Source organism: Eretmochelys imbricata, chromosome 2 (genome assembly GCF_965152235.1).
Source record: "Eretmochelys imbricata isolate rEreImb1 chromosome 2, rEreImb1.hap1, whole genome shotgun sequence".
Lineage (NCBI taxonomy): Eukaryota > Metazoa > Chordata > Testudines > Cheloniidae > Eretmochelys > Eretmochelys imbricata.
In genome coordinates, this window is record NC_135573.1 from 116,856,993 (window position 1) to 116,870,428 (window position 13,436).

The 13,436-nt window shown below is 41.1% G+C and overlaps 1 long non-coding RNA gene across 1 annotated transcript; it reads left to right on the forward strand.

Moving 5' to 3' along the window:
* Positions 1 to 1,864: 1,864 nt before the first annotated feature.
* Positions 1,865 to 13,234, forward strand: LOC144260487 (uncharacterized). The gene is made up of 3 exons (XR_013345026.1): positions 1,865 to 1,979; positions 2,064 to 2,166; positions 13,126 to 13,234. It is a non-coding gene; the product is annotated as an uncharacterized LOC144260487 (long non-coding RNA).
* Positions 13,235 to 13,436: the final 202 nt, after the last annotated feature.

Below are 13,436 nucleotides of genomic sequence, written 5' to 3' on the forward strand. Positions count from 1 at the left end.
GCCGATGCCACTGCCTAGTGTGAACTTCAATGGGAGTTTCTCCCCTTACACCAGGGCTGCATTTGACCTACAATCCCTGCCTGAATTCCCTTATAATCTAATGCAGATTAGCTAATTTGTTGTGTTTACTCTGTGGTGGAGGAAATACAGACAGGCTTGGTTGTGTGTAACTTCATTCTATGCTGCCACGTTGTCTGAAGAAGGCTCCATAGTGAACGAGTGACCTATTACCTTTCCTTCCATTTTCATATGTATTTTCATGTGAATTTAGTACTTGTGGGAAAGCCCTGGAATTGACTCCATGGCAGAGGGACAGTAGGGACATTGGCATGGCAGGCTTCCTAACAATCCCCCTCCCATGTGTCTCAATAACCTTGATCTGTAGGGACCAGTTCAGCATATGCATCAATATTTCTTTTTGTTCAGTCGATCCATGACCCTTGCACAAGCTGGTAATAAAGGGCGCCAATTAACACTAACTGCAATGCTGGTGTTTTACTGATGTGGTGGACACCTGCCCAATGCTTAAAGTGTGTGGGTGGGAATTTGCATCATCTCCCCCTAGATATTTTCCAGGAAATCCACTTCTCATGAACTGTCCCAAAAGACCATTTGTGTGTGTCACATTGTTCAATAGACTCCTCTGATCATCCAGGCCCACAATAATACATAAATGCTGCATTTAATGCAACAGATTCCAAAGATCATTAAACTTAATTCAGTAGGGTTTTTTTCAATGATGTTGCAGGAAATTGCCATATCTGTCATAGGGGTGTTGCGAGGAGACCCAGAAAAAAATAAAATAAAGATCAGGTGGTGTCACTTGGGCATATTTTATCCATTGTCTCACTAAAGCTGCTTCTCCCAGATTATGATAGATCCCCACTATTTTCAGACCACTGAAAACACTGCACCTGTTGCCTGGGAACTGGTCCTAAACTGCCAAACTCATATCATGTTAAGGGCCTAACTTTTTAACCCAGTTTTAGATGGCCTTCCGCTTTGCATCTGCAAATTTTTGGGTTCCATGACTTGCAGGCTCAGTTTGTCATGTGGACAGTGAAGTATCTGATTTGTGGATGCAAAAGACCCAAAATGTAGAGCATAATCCTGCAGCCCGAACTTGAGTAGTTTTGCTACAGCCTTTATTCGCTCAAATGTGGGTATCCCAGTATCTCACCAAGTTTTTTTGCCGGTACATTGCTGTATTTTTTTAAAATAAGACTTGCATTTATCAATATTTTAACTTCCAGTGCTGAGAGGTGCTGAGTGTCAACAATTCCTTTTAACGGGAAGGGGAGTTGCAGTGATTAGTACATTTCAAGATGAGGTCCATAACAAAGAGAACTCCACCTTCCTTTCTTCTACATTCAGTACATGAAGATGTCACTTGTATTAAATATTTATACAAATGTGGAAATATTTTCCTCTTTGTTGGGGCCATGACTATACTATCGTAAGAATAACTGACACAGTTCCTCTTAAACCACTGGCATATCTCATTGAGGCAATATCCATTTGAGAGTGAGTAATGAGAATGGTCCTAATCAGAAATGGCTTGTTCAGGCACTGCTTTATCTGTCATGCCATTAGCACAAAATTGGGAGCTTCAGTCAGCAGGGAAGTGTGTTGCAGCTGGAGCACAGAAATGCAAGATAAAGTCAGAACTCCATCACTTAGAGAAATGATATTACCACTGAGTGTGTTCCAAACACAGAAAGTCAATTTGGACCAGTTGTACCAGACTGATTCTTGCCCAGTGCTCACATCTACTTCCTCTGTTTTCTGCTCAGCTTTCCACTTGAGAGAGTTTGACGTTATCATTTACAGCTACAGTGTGGAAATAGCTTCCTTGTGTTCCACATGAAGAACTAAATTAATCCCTGATGGGACTGTATTGAAGCTGACCAATTGAACCATCGTTTTTGTAAAATATAAACTGGCTTGTGTATGACTAGATCGACGATTCTTGTGCTTGGGTTTGTGCCTGTTGTTTTGCTCCAAAGCAACTATTGTGCTGTAGTTATCTATGAAAGAGTAATACCTTTTGTTTTTTTGTCTAGGGCACTTCTGAATTTCCTATGTGCAAGGTGCAGCAGCTGTGATGGTCTCAGAGAGAGCTGGTGCAGTATGTTACAGAGGAGATCTATACACTACGTTGTCTCTGTGAGAGCTTATTTTTGTTTGTTCCTTTTTCATTGTTCTCTCTAGCTTTAGGTGAATTCAGATTGAAATTTAGCTGGGTTGCTCTGTGTATATGGAAAAGCGAAGCATTATGCCTCTGCTGGTGTAGGAAAGTGAATGTGATTACAGATAGGTCTGAACCACAACCTCTTGGTCTAGACTCTCCCAGACTTCTGAAAGTTTGGGTCCAGATCCAAAAAGTCTGGATCTGGCCCACCTCTACTGGTGAGCAGGTTGGACACGGGGCTAGAGAACAGATGTCTGAAGCTGACTCTAAGGTGCCACAAGTACTCCTTTTCTTTTAGCAGTGCTCTGAGATTCGGATTCTGAATTGTAAGACAATTTCTAATTCCTAAAGAAGATGCATCTCAGAGCAGCTTAAAAACCTATTGTAAATTACTTATGGAAGGGAATTAATTTAAAACAAAAAATGTTGGCAACTTTCTATTCTACTGCCTTGCACCATGTTGGGACAATTATAATGGGAGAGTCCATTGCTAGACACAATTCCACTGCACGAGGCAGCCTAGTTTGAAAATTAGCCAGACAGAAATGTTCAGCAAATCCAGGGATTTTACTATCCAAAAGGTTACCCCTTAATACTTTTTAGGACCTGAAATATACAGGTTGGGCCTGTTGTGTACAAAACATGTAAGTGCATGTGCAAACATAATGGACAAGTACTTTGTTTTTTGCTTGCAGCAGTGGCATGAGTTTATTTTTCAGTCACAAAGTTAGGTGCAGTAAAGCCCAATTTTTCCCTTGTGCACTGTGGAGCTCCCCTTGAAGCCAATGGGAACTGCTCATGCATATCAGAGGGTATAACTGGGCCCATAAGACCTGATTCTCCATTCAGTTACACCAATTTTAGGCTGGTATTAATTCTCTTGATTTCGCTGGAGTTTTCACCAGTTTCCTTCTGGTGTGTAACAGTGAAGAATCGAGCCTGTAATGTCAGTGGTTGGTATGGATCTACCCTGTTTTCTGTTAAGAGATTACTGTTAGGGATTGTGTGCAAGCCAGAAGCAATTACCTGGCTTACAGAAATCAAGTGGTTTTTGCCATGTTAGGAGTAGCTAAAAAATCATGCTTTTTGCAGATCAAATTAATTACAAAACTGGGTAAAGTTTAAGTCTCCACTTTCTTGATCTGTCATTGCTCAAAGGCTAACATAAAAAATAAAGTGGAGTTTTCATGGTTGTAAAACCTAGTCAAGCTACCCTTTGTGGCAATACCTATTAAAGCCAAGAGCTTGCCTTCTCACATTGATACCCTTTCCTTTGTGAGAGCTGTTGCTCAGACAAACAAGGATGCACAGGTCAAGTGGCTGTAGCATTGCAAAAGTTCATTATTTTTTCAAGGAGGCTGGTTAACCAAGTCTCAGTTGAATGCTTTCCCAAACTGTTAGTGTAGAGAGTGTCCAACAATTTCATTTCTTTTTAATATAGTTTTTCCTCTTTGATTTCTTATCACTCAATAACCATGCAAGCAACTGAATGGTATTGAATTTTTCCCCCTCTAGTATTGAAAAGGCTGCCTGTAATTGATGGTTTGTTTTAAGACCACAGGAAACTACTTGTCAGTATCCATTAACAGACACTTTTCTAGCCATTTTTGCCATCTTGAGAAAAATAGATGAAGCAAAAAAACCGCAAATAAACAAACAAAACCATGGGGGGAATCCATGGCCTACTATTTCATCCTCCAGCCCGAGAAATTGAAATATTGAACCAACTCTCCACCCACACCACCATATTCAATACATATTATCAGAGTTTTGTTCCAGCCTCATTAAACCTCCTGGAATAAAAAATGAACTAAACATGAATCAAATAAATTGTTTGTCCAATGGCTCATTAGGAAGCCCGGGAATTTAGAATGGAGCGGGGCCTCTAATGCAGAGATGACATTGTGGCCCTGCTGTGCTAAACGCTGTTCAGACACACAGTAAGAAACAGTCTCTGCCCAGAACAGCTACTAAGCCAAGTGTATGTCTGTGCTACCCGCCGAATCGGTGGGCAGTGATCGATTTAGCTGGGGTTAATTGCGATAAATCGACCCCTGAACGCTCTCCCGTTGACTCCTGTACTCCACCGCCGCAAGAGGCGAAGGCAGAGTCGATGGGAGATCGGCAGCAGTCGACTCACTGCAGTGAAGACACTGCGGTGAGTAGGTCTAACTACGTCGTTATTCACGTAGCTGAAGTTGCGTAACTTAGATCGATTCCCCCCCCCCCCCCCCAGTGTAGACCAGGCCTAAGAAACATTATTGCATTATTTGTACTAGGTGGTGCTAGCTCCAGAAGAAGATCACTTTTCCAATCCTAAAACTAGTCCATTTCCCCCTAGTTTTCCTCCTCCACATCAGAATATCGGGCAAAGAGGAGACAGTCTAGAAGGAACGAAAGCACAGCTGGCTGGGAGTTTTCTGTTGGAAAATTATTCCCCCAGAAACTGCACTTATCACAAAATTGAAATTTTCTGCTGAAAATTTTCAATTTGCCATCAGAAAAATTGAAATGTCCGCGGCTGCCCATCTGGAAGTCTCTTGCCAATTTCACTTTCTGCCTGCTGGGAGAAAACAAAATGGGTACCAGACTTCCAGGCATGCAGCTAAGGAGCTGCAGCTAGACTGCAGACAGGCATGGGGGGAAGGCGAGGATGCTGCGCACACCAGCTCTTTGCTTCTCCTGCAGTCCTCTTCAGAAGCTGGACTGGAGGGAAGGCAAGGAAGTGGAGAGCCTTCAGCAGCCTGTCTAGAAAACTCTTTGTCAACTTCACCATCTGCCTGCAGGGACAGAGTGAAATTGACAAGAGCATTCCAGGGGCGCAGCCATCAAGCTGAAAAACTCCGTTTTGCTTCTCCCAAAATAGTCAATCTCTGGAAATCTCCCCCTATGAAAAAAATTCATTTTTGACTTTTCATTCCTCTTTGGAATGGAAAAATTTATAAAAATTGCAAATTTTTTGGTGCGAGTGGAAAATTGCAGAGCATCTGTGGTTTTTTTTGTTCAGAAATTTTCAAAGAGTGAAATTACCTTCATTTGCATTACCTTCTCCCTGAAAACTTTGGTTCAGAATTTTTCCCATTGATTATAAAGGGCAAGTCTGTAAACTTACTTGTATTAAAACTTGTTTGATTTTGGGTGTTCCAAAGCAAAGTGGGTGTAAAATGCTAGCAAATCAGAATGCTAGCATTTTACACTCATTTTGCCGTGGTGAAAGTGACTACATAAGGTACAGAGCAATAATGAATCAGACCCTCTGAGTAAAATGGTGAACAGATCTTCTGTTTTTTCTCTATCTCTGTTGCTTCTTTTCAGTTCTTCCTGATTTTCACTATTTTTTCACCCTTCTTTCCATCTGTCTTTCTTCTAAATCATGTCTCTTCCCTCTATTTACCTCTTCTTTCTCTCCAATTATTCTTATCACCTCCCTTCCTTTTGCCCCTCCGTTTTCTGTTCTCATGTCCTTCCCTACAGCCTCCCATTTCTCCCGTTGTCAGTAAATTATAAATTTCCATCACCATAGTATATAAGCATCTCACAAAGATTGGAAAATAAATTGATTAAACACCCCTATTACTATCCCCATTTTACAAAAGGGGGAATTGAGGTGCCAAGAGATGTGACAAAAGATCCTCAGCTGGTTTAAACTGCCATAGTCCCATTGTAACTTCAATTTACACCAGCTAAGCGTCTGCCCCCAAGTGTCAGGCCCATTGTCCCACCAGAAACCTGAGTCAGAACTGAACCTAGGTCTCCTGAGTCCCAGCCCCGTGCCTTAACCTGAAGAAAACCTTTCCATTCCCTTTTCCTGCTTTTCTTTTTCTCCCCTGGACACACAAACCTACCTAATTTCACCAGTGCCACTTACAAAATATGTGCAAAACCACAGGTTTAGTTTTTGAGGCAGCTCCTGAAAATTTGGCTCTGGAGGTCTGACAAACTCACATACATCAAAGAAAAGTCAAGGCTGACAGGATATCTTCTGTTCACTGACGGTAAGTGAATTAAGGGCGGAGTGTCAGCTTTGTTCCCAACTTTTCAGTTTGTATGGTAACCTGAAATACTTGTGCCACTGTTTTGTTCATGTCCATTTTTAAAAAGAGAAAATTTCTCACATGGAAGCTTATGAAGCTTCATTTTTCAACATGTTAGGTCAGTGGTTCTCAAGCTTCCCAGATTTCTGTACCCCTTTCAGGAGTCTGATTTGTCTTATGTACCCCCAAGTTGCACCTCACTTAAAACCTACTTGCTTACAAACTCAGACATAAAAATACAAAAGTGTCTCAGCACACTATTACTGAAATTGCTTACTTTCTCATTTTTACCTTACAATTATAAAATAAATCAATGGACTATAAATACTGTACTTCCATTTCAGTGTATAGTATACAGAGCAGTATAAACAAGTCATTGTCTGTATGAAATCTTAGTTTGTACTGATTTCACTGGTGCTTTTTATGTTGCCTGTTGTTAAACTAGGCAAATATCTAGACGAGTTGATGTAGCCCCAGAAGACCTCTGCATACCTTCTGGGGTACATGTACCCCTGGTTGAGAACCATTGTGCTAGAACATCTCCTTCTGGAATTGTCCAGGTGTCTTGAATTTAAAAAATGTATGTTTAGTTTTATTTAGTGGGAACATTTCCAGAGTTTAATATATACCTAAGTTCCCAGGAAATCATTTCTGTCTATCAGACAACTATACATTTTATTTATTTATTTATTTATTGTACACGGGTGATCTTTGGAAGTTTAATTTAAAAATGCATCTCTTTGAGAGAGCCTCATTTTCATAAAGTTCACAGGTCAAACTTGATGAACCAAAATCCTTGCCTGTGAAATATTTCAGTGATTCATTGACATCCTGGCTACCTCACCCAGCAAAAATATACCAGAACCTTGAATCTTAATCTGGGAGGACTATAGCAGCACCCCTAACTGCATCTCAGAGAATGCAGCTGTGTATTCCCACCATAGAATTTGATGACCTGTACCCTAGAAGAACTATAAATCTTGATCCTGCCTCAAGAGGACAAGGAATGACCAGATTCTTAAATAACCTTCTGTACGCAGTTGGCGCCGTCATTGCAAGATGCAGTCCAGATTAAAATGTTATCAGTATTCCATCTGTTGTAACCTTGATTGTAAATGTTTTGGTGGTTTAGTAAGTGTCTCTGCAGTGCCTATTTGCTGGGCTCTCAGTGCCTGATTAGGGACCTTTGGCAATAGTGTAATAGAGATAATGCCTATTTCTGCCTCTGTTAATTCTGTTTGGGATTAGTGGACCATTGAGCACTATGCCAGAATATTTCAGAATTAGATAAACTCATGGAGGATAAATCCATCAATGGCAATTAGTCAAGATGATCGGGGCACAACTCCATGCTCTATGGGTGTTCCTAAACCTCTGACTACAAGAAACTAGGACTGGACAATGGGATAGATCATTTTGATAATTGCCTGGTTCTGTTCATTCCCTCTGAAGCACCTGGCACTGGCCACTAGCAGAAGACAGGATACTGGGATAGATGGAGCATTGGTCTGACCCAGTAGGGCTGTTCTTATGTTCTAGAACCTTCCCAAGGATTCCATTCTGGTTGGCTCTGGAAATTGGTGGAGGTTTGGAAATTCTTATATTTTTTTCTGAAGTGATTCATCTGTCACTAGGGGTACATCTACACTGCACTCTCCTTATGCTGGCGAGTAGAGTACATTTATGGCTAGCCTAGCATGGGTATAAATAGCAGGGTAGATGGTGAGGCACTGCTGAGGCAAGTAGACCAAAGACAAGCCTGAACCCTTAGGTTATGTACCCTACATGGCTCTCTGCTCACCCAAGCAGAGCATCCTCCTTCAACATGGCTATTTTTAGCAGCGTAGTGTCCTGCTGCCAGAGCCTTCTCCTACTGCCTCCCATTTGCCAGAGCCTTTCACGGACACCTGTAGCTATACACCGCAGTATGGATGCAAACTGCTTTTCGCTGTAGCATGTATCTACATCTATTGTACATGCCACCTCCAATGTGTGCAGGGTAGGTGTAGCTCAAGTTTTTACATTGAAATCAATGGGACTACTCACTGTAGTAATGTAAAGCAAATGTGTAGATGGTGGTGGTATCCAGGCCTTAGAATGTAAACTGTTTGGGGCAATGATCATGTCTTTGTGTTCGTACAGCACCCAACATAATGAAGCCCTGATCTTGAAGGGGATCTCTGGCTGTTACAGTAATAGTAATATATTTGGTCTCTTTTTTTTCCCCACTGGTGCATACAGAATATAGGTACGTAAATCTCATTTAGTATGAATGTGAATTATTAACATACCTGACCTGTACCCATGCATTAATGCCAAGTTAAACATCAGTAGGAGTTCAGATAACATCTTTGAACATTGATTAAAGGGGAAAACACTATCTCTTCTCTCTTTTTTATTTTCCTGTTTACAAAGGAAGTTATGGAAAAGTGATTCCTCTTTTTGGCAAATTTTCTAAGGCAAAGTGTAAAGTATCTACATAGCTCAAGATGGCATCTGCTATAATTCAAGGCCTTTCTGCTGTCAGGGTGCATTGTTTTGCTCATTCCCTCAGTAATCAAACCAGTATGTCAGACTTGACAAGTATACTCCATACAGAGGAAGATACAGTAATTGCTTTGTGTGGGGGAAAAATGAGCCCATCACTTGTAGATAACCTAGCTCTTTTCAATATTGTGAAGAAGCACTTTTTTGTCTGTTTGCCACTCTGTGTAATGGATGTTTTTCTCTTTCCATAGCCATTTTTTGAAACACAAACACCAATTCATTTTTTTGTATGGAATAAATCCCTCTATCTGGTTCCCACTATATGAAAAGAGGGTGAATTCTCCCCCCCTCCCCCCAAAGTAATGGTTCAATTCTAACAGGACTCAACTGCATGTTGTTTTAAACAAAAATAGAGGAGCTGTTAAAATTATATGCAGGTTCTAATATCTTTGTGATACTGTTTGCTGTTAGTTTAGAGAGCTCAACATACCTCTTAAAATGAAGTTTCTGCTGCTGAAGTGGGCCTGAACTGTTTACTCCTGCTGGAATTCTATGTGACTGCACAATGCAGAATTTGCACAGAATTAATGTTCTCCACAGAATTTTATTTTTTCTTGCAGAATTTGTGATTTCCACCAAAATGCTTCCTTCCGTTTTTTTGTGTTTCAAATGTATTAGTCATATATACACATAATGTGTTTGCGCACACATGACCCTAATGGCTCCACCCTCCCTCTTATATTCCCTGCCAGCCTGAACCCACCTATCACTGCATCCCCCAGTACTCCCACCTGCGCCTGGCACGGGGGTGCATATACCACCTCCAGAAATGAAGGGTGTTGTTATTCTAAATTCTAAGAAATAAATGTGTTACATTGTAACCTTCCATTTGATGTTTTTAATTGAACTTCTTTTTGTACGCCATGAACATAACAGAAAAGACTGGTGATAAGGATGGGATACTTAACAAAGAAATGACTGGATCCACAGGCATATGAGTTACAGCTGTAGTCTTCCTAATAGCCAGCAAAAGTAAATTGCTTCTGCTTTAATGTTCTAGACAATCCTTCTTCGTTTTTGTCTGTTTTGATTAGTGCATCAATTCCTTTAATTTCTCTCTTACCTGAATTGTATTCTAAGGGCCAAATCCCGGTCACTTTGAAATAAATAGAAGTTCTGCCATTGATTGCAATGAGATTGTGAGTGTAGCTAGTAAACCTTGTATACCCACTTATACCACAAAAGTTATGTCTACATAGCTGGGGGAAGGTGTGATTGTAGCTTTAATCAACATGGGTAACAATGGTAGTGTAGATGTGGCTGTCTGGGTTAGCAACTAGAGTACTCTGGTTGCAAACCCATACTGAAGTCCTTGCTACCACATCTACACCATTATTGTTACCAGTGCTAGCTAGATTAAAGCTAGCATGGATATGCCAACATGTGCTACAAACACACCTTCACATGTAGTGTAGATGTACCCTAAAAAGCACTGTGTTCAGTTCTGCCCCAGGAAAATCAGATCCCTGGATGTTGTATGCATGAGTATGCTAAGTAGCAACCTCGAAAGATGGTTTGGGAAAAAATATGTGAAGTGTCACTAAGGGTATGTCTACACTGAAGCTGGAGGTGTAATTTCCAGCTTGGGTAGAGGTACCTGCCCTAGCTTGGATTGAGCTAGCGTGCTAAAAATAGAAGTGTAGCTGCCATTGCACAATAATTTCCTCATGGGTTCTAGTATTCTTATCATAGCTTCTTAGCTCTTTGCAAACAATAATGAGTTTACCCTCATAATGCGCCTCTGAGGTGAAGTGCCGTTATTTCCATTTTACCCATGGGGAATTGAGACCAACACTAAAATCAAAATTCTCATAAGTGTCAGCTATTTGGGTGCCCAATTTGAGGCACAGTTGACCTGATTTTCAGAGTACTTACCCTGAAAATGTTATGTAATGCTGTCTAAACTACAATTGGACACCCATGGCTGGCTTGTGCCAGCTGACTTGGGCTTGCGGGTCTCAAGCGAAGGGACTGTTTAATTGTGGTGTAGACATTTGGGTTCAGGCTTCAGCCTGATTTCTGGGACCTTCCCACCTTGCAAGGTCCTACAGCCCATTCTGCAGCCTGAGCCCGAATGTCTACACTGCAATTAAATGGCCCCTTAGCCTGTGCCCCTGAAGCCCAAGTCAGCTGGCACGGGCCAGTAGTGGGTGTCTAACTGCAGTGTAAACATAACCTCAGTGCTCAAAGCATAGCTCCCTTTTACTTCAGTTTTGCCATGGTGAGTGCTCAGCATGTGTACAAATCTGACTCCCAGTGTCTCACATTGGGCAACCAGAAAATGAGGAACACACAATTAGTGACTTGCCCAGTGTCACACAGGAACTCGGTGCCTGAGGCAGGGATAGAGTCTGGTTCTCCGGGTTGACGTTCAACTGCCTTAACCATGAGACCTTCCTTCCTCTTTCAGCAATCCCCTACTTCATTCAGTTCATACCTCCCAACTTCTGAGGGTCCTCCATTATATCATCTTGATTCATGCCCAGAGCATACAGTGATTGAGGCAGGTATCCTGTGGGAAAAAATATGTGACCATGTAATTAAATACTGTCCCACAATGCATATACACCAGGAGCCAAATGAAGCTTTACAGAGGTAATCTTAATATTGCATTTCCTAGCTTTTGAGCCCTGGATTTTTCAACCTTAACATTCTTTTAACTTAGGTTTTTTAATATGAAATATAGATAGATGTTGTATCAACCAGGCAAGGTACTAACAAGCTTCAACAGGACTTTATTTTCAAAGTGGAAACCTCTTTACCAAGCTGCTGCTGCACCCTCTGTAGCTTTCTCCCAGCCTCTCAACTCCTCCCCGCTCCTTCCTGTTTCCTGTCCTTTCAGACTCCCAACAGCCAGTGCTCCCAATTCTAATAATTACAAGCAACATCTAAACACCACAATAGATAGGTAAAACGGTGAGTGGAAGGCAGAGGAAAGCATCTATCTGACTCATGGAACCAGCCCCTGCCTACTGCCCTGTGAAAGATCGTCCTTGGTCAATCAGTTACTGTATGTACTCTTTGTTAACGCATTTGGCCATGTAATAAAACTCCAGTCCAATGATTACTTAGAGCCATATTGTGATACTTTTACTCCCATAGTCCCACTGAATTCAAGGTCAGGCACCATGCAATAGTATAGCTGAGGGTAACAATCTGGCCCAGTGTAGCAAGACTGGTTCTTATAGTTGCTATAGAAAAAACATCATCAAAATAACGTGTCTGGAGTCAGGAGGTAAACTTATCCCGGTAGTTTAGGGGATAAAATAAACACACTTATTTTCTGACAAGCAACACTGTCATAAGTGTCCAGCCAAGTTTAAAACTATCCATTGCATTCTACCCTGCATATTTAGCTTCATTGTAGAGGCACTAAGCCTCAGCAGTGAAGGAACAGAGCATGTATTTTGCTGGGAAGGGTAACTGTGATTGCTTTTTTTTTGCTTATGATATTTGTAGTAAAGCAGCTGCAGATTTCTAGGAATAAGTCTAGCTTTTGATTGCTTTTGCTTTTGAGGGCTTCTTTTTGACATGGGTGACTTTGGTCAGTAGGTTCCTGCACTAACTTATCACCTCTCAGGATCAGAGATCAAAACTGACTTGCCAGTCATAGCAAATTAAATTAGTTTTCTTGTCTGATGTAATCCCCAATTATCATCTCAAAAATAGCAACACAGTTTTGGACCATTTAGCTATTCATCACTGTAGGCTAGAAATGCACTGCATCAACAGAGCTATAAGAAGGCACATTGCCTGATGCCTGCTTGCATTAATAGTGGCAGCTGACAGGAATATCGGTCACTTTCATTCATAAATTGCTCAAGTATATAACTTTCACACAAGGACCTATCACTTTTGATTTGGCTGTTCCCCCTAAGCAGCTGAATGTGTTGATTTTCTGATTAGCAGTAAGGGATCAAATCAGTTAAAATGCCCTGTTTGATTTCGGTGCCCTTAACATGAGCCTGATGATGGACAACACATGTAACATAGGTTTTAATTTGTTTGTATATTCTCTCAGCCAAATTCTGCATTAACCTACACCACCATAAATCAAAAGTGACTCCCCTCATGTCAAAAGAGTTACTTCAGACTTACGCTACATCACAATCTGCCTCACAGGGCTTGAAAAACAGCTGACATGTATTACACCCTTCTTAACTGTTTTTCCTCTTGAAATGATGAGATTCTTCCCATTATAACTGCAACATCAGTGTAGTGTGCCATGGCTAAAGGCTTTGTGCTTAACAACACCTCACTTCCTCATTCAACAACATGATGATTTCAAAATTTCACAGCACACATGCAGTACAGCTTCCTTCTCATGGGTTCTTCTTTTTCCTGTATTAACAGGCAATCTCCAGATGAAGAGCTTGAGTGACCAGAAGATTGTGGCAACTACACAGGGAAATGCGAAATCTTGTTTTTGAGTCGGGAGCCTGAGTGAGAATAATGTTACTGGTGAGTAACATTAGACCAGTGCCAGCAATTAAAAAAATAAAGTGTAAAATTTTCTAGAGCACCTAAGTCCCATTTTAATCAATGGGCTAGGCATTTAAAAGCCAAAGTCATTTTTGGAAATGGGACTTAGGCACTTTTGAAGATTTTACCCATAATCTGTTATCATTTCAGCTTCACTATATAGAAAAAGTGAACGGAAACAA